Genomic DNA, 9,660 nt, shown 5'->3' on the forward strand with positions numbered 1-9,660 from the left:
CCGCCCACCCCGCCCCCCAGATGATTTCTCTCTGCAGTGACTGCTAGAATGTCTGAAGGTACCGTCTGTAGATGCTCGGAGAGGAAGACACACCGAGGTGGGGTGGCGGCGACTGAGTGGAGACCGCCTCCTCCCTTGACTGCCTCCCCCTCAAACTTGGCATCAGCCAGAGAGAGGCAGGGTCTTCACCCGGAACACATCATCTCAAGGAGTGAAAACGTGGCCGCAGGCGTCGCATCTCTGACGGTACCTACGATACCTACCGTGTCACCAAAACCAGCATTGCCGGACGTGTTTTTCCCTCTTGTGGACGTGAGGAGGGCAACTCTTCAAGCATACGATTCTAGTTGAGTTCATTTCAAATGTTTCTACGTTGTTCTACAACGTTAGCTGACATGAACGAAAGAGGAGGCTCTCGGTTTCGTTTGGATCTCAGCTTCCAAGTCCGGGGCCCAGAATTTTCAGGAAATAGCCAATGAACGAGGGACCTTGATGAGAGTCTTCTGCCGAGGAAAATCGGCAAAATCGGCGGGATAGCCCAAGTTATGTTGTGATGATAAACCAAAAAAACAAGCAAAAGAAAACAAACAAAAAACCCAGATTCGCGGGGGCTGGAAACAGCAAGGTCCATCTCCCCCCTCGTCACACCAGCCAGGGCCACTACCCCACACGTCACTCCAGGCCCCCAGCGTCCCGCCGGTCGACACGAACTGGCATCCTCCTGCATATCATTGGCTGAAACTAGTCACACGGCCCCAGGTGACCACAGAGATCCAGGAAGGAAGTCTTTCACCGGGAGGTCCAAAGCTGCACACGTACTAAGAAACATTCACAACTAACACATGGTTTAGATCATTCTTATTTCATGAAATGAAAAGTTGTGATGAACACCCACATCGTGTAATACTAATAAGCAAGTGAGATTATATAAAGCTGTTTATTTCCATGCAAACATTATCATTCTCCCTCTCTCTCTCTCTCTTTTATAATTTTCCCCCAAAACTGAACACAGTTTTTATAGCAAGCATCTACTTGGCCCAATGGCAGAAACTGACGATTAGACAATTGGGTCAATTTAGTCAAATAGATGGGTTTTGTTTTGTTTTTTTTTTTTTTTTTTTTTTAGCTCAGGGTTTTGTGTACATTACAACGAGGAATCGGCTTCCATGGCCAAAGGCTAGGACTTCCTCTGGAAGCTACGCCTGGCCACATGGCTATTCCCTGAAATGTGCACCGTACTCCCTGGCTGGAGGTCTCGAGTTGACGCGCCTGGCCGTCGCTGGAGTGTAGGAGCCCTCATCCCGGTTGGGTCGTCCGGGTCGGGCGTCCTTCTCAGCCACGTGGAAGGAAAGGCCAACTGAAATCTGTCTTTGGTAAACAGGACGTGCTCCCGAAGGCCGGCGGTGGTGTGAGCCTCTCTGCCCAGCCCCGCTTCCCTGTGGCGCTCACTCTTGCTGGTTCTTACGGGGAGGCATTTTGCACCTCGCTGACTCTCAGCCTCTTTGATGGGGTGAGGGGCCTGGGGAGTGAGCTGGGAGTGAGTGGGTGGCTCAGATCCGCTGGCAGTGGTGACGCTAACTCAGCAAGGGTCCACACAGGCGTAGCCTGCACACGGAAATGCCAAGAGGTGGCCGCTCGCATTCCTTTTCCACATTTCTTTTTTATAGCCACTCTACTCTAAAGACGGTAGAGGTTAATATCTAATTTAAACGGAGAGGGTGGTGAGACCAAAAGGCATCGCATCGATGCGTCGATCAATATTTTAAAATACTGCCGAGACACCCACATAGACTTGTCCAGGTAAACGTGCCACCTCAATAGACGTTGTCCCAGTGTGACGATTGCCAACTCCTGGGTTTCTCTAGACCTAAGATCACATCTCTCTCTAGCTGTTTACCAGTTGTTTCAGATTAGGCAAAACAGTTCACCTGTGTGAGCCTTATTTTCCTCGAATGTTTGGTGTAGACCAGTGTCGGCGTAGAATAGACACTCGGTAAATGGTAGTCCTCGCTACTGCTATTAAATTCATTATTGTGGGGCGCCTGGGTGGCTCAGTGGGTTAAGCGTCCGACTTCGGCTCAGGTCATGATCTCTCGGTCCGTGAGCTCGAGCCCCATGTCGGGCTCTGTGCCGACAGCTTGGAGTCTGGAGCCTGTTTCAGATTCTGTGTCTCCCCCTGTCTCTGACCCTCCCCCGTTCGTGCTCTGTCTCTCTCTGTCTCAAAAATAAATAAACGTTAAGAAAAAAAAATTTTTTTTAATTCATTATTAATTAATGGTAGGAGGCTCTAGAAGCGATCCGGCACAATGAAGGATGGGAAATTGAGTTGTATCTCATCCGTGCTTTATGAGTGAAATGTAACATAGATTAATTCAGGAAAATCAGTGGTCACAAAGTTTTTCTGTATTAATATAATCATATCTACAGAAAATTATTGGCGCGATATGATATCTGGGATTTGTTTCAAAAACTCCAGTAGATCAGTTATTAATGTAACACGATGGCCGGGAAGTATTGATTGTCAAAATGGGATAATGGAAACCTGGGCTCATCGTGTTCTATTTTCATATATGTTTGAAATTTTCTACTATATATTTTTTAATCGTTGGTATGCATAACATATCTGAAGCCACCCAGACAAGGTGATTTTACATTTATGGGTATGCTGAATCAAATCACTTTTATAAAAAGATACCCCTTTAATTAATCGTCCCCTTCCCACATGGTGACATCTCATGAAATTTCCATAGAATTTGAAGGTCCCCCAAGGGAAAGATATATTAAAGGTGACCTCATTAGATAAGATACAGGACAATGATCAGTTTAAAAAGATTATTTGTTTGTCAAAGTCTAATGGATTTTAGACTCACATATGATATTAGATTTATTAGATTTATAATTCAAAAAATATAATGTACCACATTCGTTAGACATATTTAGTAGAATATAGCTGTTCCATTAGAATGTGTCTTGAACCCCTAACAGGCCAGTCGTTCTATGAAATTCTTGATGGACATTATCTCGTACTGTTCCACAATGTTCTTCCATGGGTAGAATGGAGACGTCCCCATTTTACTGGTAAGTAAACCAAGGCACAGAAAAGTGAAGTAACCTGCTTGAGGAAATTCAGCGAGTAAATGAAGTCACCGTAGCCAGGTCTCTCTGGCCCAAAGCCCTCGACTCTCTTGTGCGCTCTTACTTGGCCAACACTGCTGTTCATTTAACACCTAGAAGGCGTCCTTCAATATAAAGCCATGAATGAGATCATCCAATTAGGTCAACACTGAGAATAACGCCTCAAAATCAGATTCCGCCTGTTACGGGGAGAGTGTGATGTCTGGCTGGTGTCCGAGGCTGCCAGGCCCCGGGTGTGACATCAGTGGGCAGTGCCTGGGGCTCATTTGAAGCCCCCCCCCCATTCTGGCCTGAGGGCACCTGCTTCCAGGCAAAGGTGAGGCCCAAGCCCAAGGGCTCTTGACCCTCGAAGCTGTCCACACTGGGGTTTTGTGCAAAAGCCGCCTCGCCTGTTCTCAGAGAGGCCTGCAGTGACAGCTCAACCCCAGAGGGTTTCCTGCTGACCTCGGTGACCAACCTGTTTGCCCTTCGGAGGGAATGTTAACTCTTGGACTTTGCCCCTCTGCAACCGCATTTATCACTCGTGTTTATGTGTTTATACAACTGCTTACATTGATTGCTGGGTTCGTGGCCCCTCTGTTTACGCAGCTCTGGGGAGGCCGGACCCCAGCCCCATGAATCCCAATGCTCCCTGCACCCTGGCGATGACTATCAGAGGGTTGGTGCTCAGCAAAACAAACGTTTGTTGCATCCGATCCTTGTGTCTCTCCTCTGTGTTAAACCCCTTCGGCTCATCTACCTAAACTGTGTGTAATCCTATTGGTTGTAGCCAAAGCTCATTAATAAATGCACCAACTATTTTGTTTTTAAGTGGTGCTGTTTACACAGTCGGTCCGAGGAAGAAATGCATCTGGCGAACGTAGAGTGTGCGTTTGCGTGCGCACCGTACTCTCCCGAAGTTTGGGAGGCCTTGCTCTGCTCCAGGTCAACCACCAGCTCACTCTGCAGCCCCCGGCTAATCACAGAGCAGCACAGGGCCCCAGCCTCCTTATCTGCGGTTATTTGCCTGCAGAGATTAAGAGCTCAGCCTCTGCGCCGAGGAAGACGAATCTGAGTTTGCACAGAGGCTACGCGAACTACTTAGCTCTTGGGCAGGATATTTAGATTCCCTCCGCCTCAGTTTCCTTATCTGTGAAAAGGGACTGGCAGTGCCTGTCTCAGCAGGTTCTCCTGAGGATTAGAGAAGACGATGCCCACAGAGCATGCGCTTCGCCCAATGCCTGGAGCATAATCACTGTTTTCCAAGTGTGGGTTTTTCTCACTACTCTGATCCCAGGCCTTGCAGAAGCTCGAACGAGACGATGCAGGTGTCCCTGAGTCTTAAAAGGGAAAAGGTATTCATATACATGGAAACAGTCTTCCTCCCGGGCCCCCACATTTACTCCATCTTAGCTGGGCCTAAGGTCCTGCCGTGATGGGGCTGGCACCCGTCTTTTCCAGAAGAACAGAGTGGCTGAAGCAATCCATCAGCTTGACAAAGGACGATGACGCTCACCCAGTGACTGGGGAAAGAAGTGATGGGTCATCTTTTCACACACACACACACACACACCCCATTTTGAAGTCTTTTGCGTTGATATTTGAGTCTTACAACTCACTTCCCACTACCCCCGCCCCCGGGGGGGGGGGGCGGGGACCTTCAATCCTTGCATATTTTATAGCATTTCTCCTTCATAGGCATCAAGAGGAGATCCCTGTTCACGGCAGGAACGGTCGGGTCAGTCCAGGAACCCAGAGACGTAAAGCAGCAACACAGGGGGGAAGGAATATCAAATCAGTAAAACGCAAAGGGAAATTGAGGGCAGGAGTCGCCCTGCGAGAAGCCTGGGCGGTAATTGTGTCTTAAGTCCTCCTCCTGGGCTTCATTATCGCCATCAGCAGAGATGATGGCTCACCGAAGGTGATGGTTTCACCGAAGGTGGGTGCCAGGGCCCCTGATGGATCAGCTACCAATCATTAACTAAGTCTTTTCTTCCTTCTCTCCTAAAGGACCAGGGCGGATTTGAGAGCAGTGATCTCAGAACAATAAAACGGCTTTAGAGGTGGAGAAGACATTATGAAAGAGAGAAAACAGCCGCTCCTGGGGATCTCCTATGTGGGATCTGGCCCAGCCCAGCTTAGGGCCTTTGCCACCACATAGCCTTGGGCACTTTCTCTGTATCTCCAAGCCATTCTGAAATTGAAAACGGGGGCAGAGGCATTTGAATGGGCCCTGAGGACCCCTGGCCTGCCAAAGTCCTCTGCTTTGTCATGATTTTCAGACTCAGTGAGAGGCATGCATAAGAAAGCTGAGGGTAAGGGGAAGGGCCTTTGGGCTGACTTCCTCCAAAACACTAATCTTCTAGAAGGCTTAAGGATTCCAGGGGCTCGTGGACATATTAGCATACTGCAGACACTTGCAAGGGGCTTTGAAATGTCACTAAACATGTCCGCAAGTCGCCTTTCTGTGTTTTTCACAGCAAATAAGAAGCAAAAGGAAATCTTTGGCCAAACAGGTCATCTCTGAGACTGATGCCGAGACCTTGGAATAGAACGTTAACATGTCAGACCCTTCACGTGTCACCTCCTCTGCCCTAATGGGGATAAGACAGGGTGTCTCGAGATTCAGATAAAAAATACATATACGCCAGATTTTTTCTAAGCCTTTTGGTACTGTATAAACAGAGAATATATCACTCCTTATAGCCGAAGACCTGATGTAACTTGCACTGCCCTGTTCTCTGTGTAGAAGTCACACTTACTGCCTGCAGCAAGTTAAGAAAATAAAGATAAGCCTTAAAAGGTGAAACCAGGGTGGAATTCCTGTCTAGCGTTCACCATTATAAATACATTGTTCACGCCCTTTCGGCGTTTAAGTGAACTCGACACTAGGTCGTGTGTGGCGTTTCTCATCATTTTATTTTATTTTCTTCATTATTTTAAATCCCAGGCATTTACACATTGCCTGAGAATGTACCACGTGCTGGAGACTGTCCCAGGCTTCACACAAAGCCAGCCATTTAACACAGCAACGGGATGGCTATTGTCACCGGCCTGTTTACATGAGGAGACTGAGGCACGAAGGTAAGTAACTCACCCAAGGGGGCTTAGCCAGGGGGTAACAGAGGCGAGACTGAACACCGGGCCTTTGGAATCCACAACGTGTGCCACTATCCACCAGGCCACACGGCCTCCTCTCTCTCTGGACGAGTGACCCCGTTGACGGGGAATAGTAGGTTTGGCCACGAATTACTATCAACATTTTCTCCGCTGCTCCTGGCGAGGCCCGCTGCTAAGCGTCTTGCGTATACAGGACATCCTGCCCAGTGGCTCTCTGTCCAGCTGCACTCAGGTGAAGTGAGACCTCCCTTCCAGAAAAGACCGGTCACGCACGCACGGGCCCTTCCCGCACACCGCTGGACCCTTCCCATGCTCCCGGGCCCGGCCTACACCTTGCTGTGCTCTGGCTCCCTGATGGCCCCACCCACAGGCACCTCTGTTTCCTGAAACCCACACGGCGCAGGTCACATTTTAAAAATTCATTCTTCATTTTCATGAAATGCACACACACGGTCGTAAAGGGAAGAAGGATTAGGCTTTTATAGCCAGGTCCCATGTTTTCCCCTGTTGGTCCACCGCGTTCTCCACGGGTAGTGCAAAGCAGCACCCCGAGTAGAACCCGTGTGTCCCTGTGTGTTCCTGGATGGGGGACAGCTCCCTGGAAGAGAACCTGTCAGCTGTCCTGCAGAACGTTCTGGTTACGTGCAGCTTACCGAAAGCTTGAATTGATTTAAGCTAAACATTTTGGAGAAGAACACGCTATCAGTGGTCATTTGATCTCCTAAGTTACGTTCTTTTAAGTCCTCTTAACATTAGTAAGTTCGTATAACGCCCCAGAAGACTATGGCTCAGAAAAGAAATCGGGGGGGCGGGGGTGGGGGCGCCTGGGTGGCTCAGTTGGTTGAGCGTCTGATTTCGGCTCAGGTCATGATCTCACACTTTGTGGGTTAGGGTCATGATCTCACACTTTGTGGGTTCGAGCCCCGCGTCGGGCTCTGTGCCGACAGCTCGGAGCCTGGAGTCTGCTTTGGATCCTGTGTCTCCCTCTCTCTCTGTCCCCACTCATGCTGTTTCTCTCTCTCTCATAAGTGAACTTAAAACAATAAAAATAAACCGTGATTGTTCTTGTGTATACCTCGCAGCATCTCCCACGCGTCAGCGTGGCTGGAGGCTGTTTACGAAGCCAGCGAGTGGACTGGTGCCCTTGGGTGACGGATCCAGGTAGGCACTGCACCTGCCCAGCAGACCGTCGTCGCTACAGCTCTTTGGAAGTGACGTTCCAGAACATCCGTGTTTCCGGAGCTGTCTCCAGGGTCTATTTGCCTGCCTGGATGCCGCTCATGGCTCGCATTGTCCACTATTAATAACTCCCCTGTTCTGGGACGTTTACAGATAAGCTTTCACGCGCCTTTCGAAGAACGGTTTCCTGTTCTGAGAAGCTCACGGTGTCACGTGCCCTGCCGGGCGCCGTGGGAAGCCACCCTCCGCGGGGAGAGAAGAACTGGCATTGGCTGGTCCCCCCCACCCCCCGTGCCGTGCCGGGCACCCCTGTCCTGTCCGCACTCGCAGCCCCGTCTGTTACCCACGGTGTTCAGATGAGAATGCTGAAGAGCAGAGAGGTTAGTTAACTTTTCTAAAGTCACACAGCTCCTGAGCAGTGGAACCGGGATTCACGCCCCGCCTTCTGGTGAGTTCCAGGTTCCTGTTGCAACTGTGCACACCTGAGGATGTTGGCCGAAGCTGCCAGCTTGAGTCAAAAGTGCTGCCATTTACTACTTTTTATTTCGTTCTTAGAAATGACTTGATCCGACTGCAAGGACCCCCCCAGCTGCCCCCAGCAAGGGCTCCTTCTCTCCTTGAAGCCCCCTCCTGCCGCTTTCCTCCATCCTGTGTGCTCCTGTCCTCCTCCCTCGGGGTCTGGGATGCCCTGCGGCCCCTGGGCACAGCAGGCCTGGGACGCACCATCGCATCGGAGGGGCAGCTCCCGCCCACCACGGGGACGCTCTGTTGGTGCCCCTGCCACGCAGCTGCTTGACTCCCAAAGCCTTTCCTGTGCCCTCTGATAGATGAGAACCGTGCACAGTTTCTGCAGCTCAGAGGACGCCCCATGGGAGCTGAGCTCCACGGCTGCTTGTGGGGGACAGGTTCGCGCACACATCGCCCACGCTTCCTGTGCCCTCGGGTCCTTCCCCTGGGCAGGGCCTGTCTCTGCCCAGAGCCTCCCCGGTGCCCCTTCCTCCGCCGGTCAGGGCCAGCTTGCCTTCCTGGGTGAACCCACGGCTCAAAATCAACAGCGTCCTTTCCTAGTCACACAGTATCTGGAACTTCTCCGTGTCCTCGGGGGTGAACAGGGGATAATGGCATCGCTACCTTTGGGGGCTTGGAAAGGAAAACCCAAACACTAGCAGAGCGCCTGACAATAGTGAGCCCCGTCTTCCACGTTCGTGTGCACGTACCTGTGTGCGCACGCGGGTCTGGTGAGGCTGGCCGTCCCCAAAGCTCATCGGCCCGATGGAAACACTTTCTTCCTGCTCCGAACCCGCCAGTTCTCCAGGTGCGGAAGTCCCCTGGGAGTCACAGGTGCCAGGCCAGTCGCCGTGCGCTTCCAACACTGTGGTGGCCAAGTGTGCCTTCGCTGGCTCCCCTCTGCACGCGTTCCAAAGGGGGAAGGTGCCTGTGAGTTCCCGAGGGCCGTGTCCACGTCTGGTCTGCTCTGTGTTCTCTCCCAGAGAGCGGGGCCGGGAGGCCTTCCGTGACCATCATCGACCTGTGTTGAAATAAACCAACGGATACGTGAGTGTCTAATCTCCCCAGACCCCTTTGAATTATGATTTTTGATATGCCAAGCCACCTCCAGAAAACATTTACTCAGCGACTGAGCTAGGGCCACACAGAGCAGGGCGGCGGGTGCCCCAGGAAGCTAGAAATTCAGGTCTTGCCTTCCAGCTCACCACGGGAGGGTTGACCACCCCCCCCCCAATTCTGCTTTCCCTGGGAAATGAACCAGACAGCGCCCAGCTCTGTTCATTCGGAGCGTTTGTTGGCCAAGCTGAGCTTTGTGCACCCGGGACGGCCCTGCAGACCCGTCCTGAGCTTTCCAGCGCCCCCTTGGTGAACGCTGCCTTCTGCTAAGTCCCCAGTTGTGGCTGGTTGTGGCTGCACCCCACCGCGACGGGCTCCCGTGAGGCCACATCACACCCAGAGAGACAGAGAGATGAAACGGGAACTGTCAGAGTTTCCTGATGCCTCGGTCCCCCGGGGCTGTCCCTCAGCAGTGGGAATTAAATAGACCCATCAGTCCTAATGAAAAGTCACAATTTTTCTTTCCGTAGCATAGAATGGATTCCCTGGAAAATTAAAGCCTTTGTATTTTGCCCTTGTTTACTGAGCAAAGCATTAAATATACAAGCCAATCCCTCAAGCTAATCTTCCTCTTTATCCACAGAAACAGAAAGTAGATTAGTGGTTGCCAGGGATGGGGGGGGG

Source organism: Herpailurus yagouaroundi, unplaced genomic scaffold (assembly GCF_014898765.1).
Source record: "Herpailurus yagouaroundi ecotype Mexico unplaced genomic scaffold, PumYag 188, whole genome shotgun sequence".
Classification (NCBI taxonomy): domain Eukaryota; kingdom Metazoa; phylum Chordata; class Mammalia; order Carnivora; family Felidae; genus Herpailurus; species Herpailurus yagouaroundi.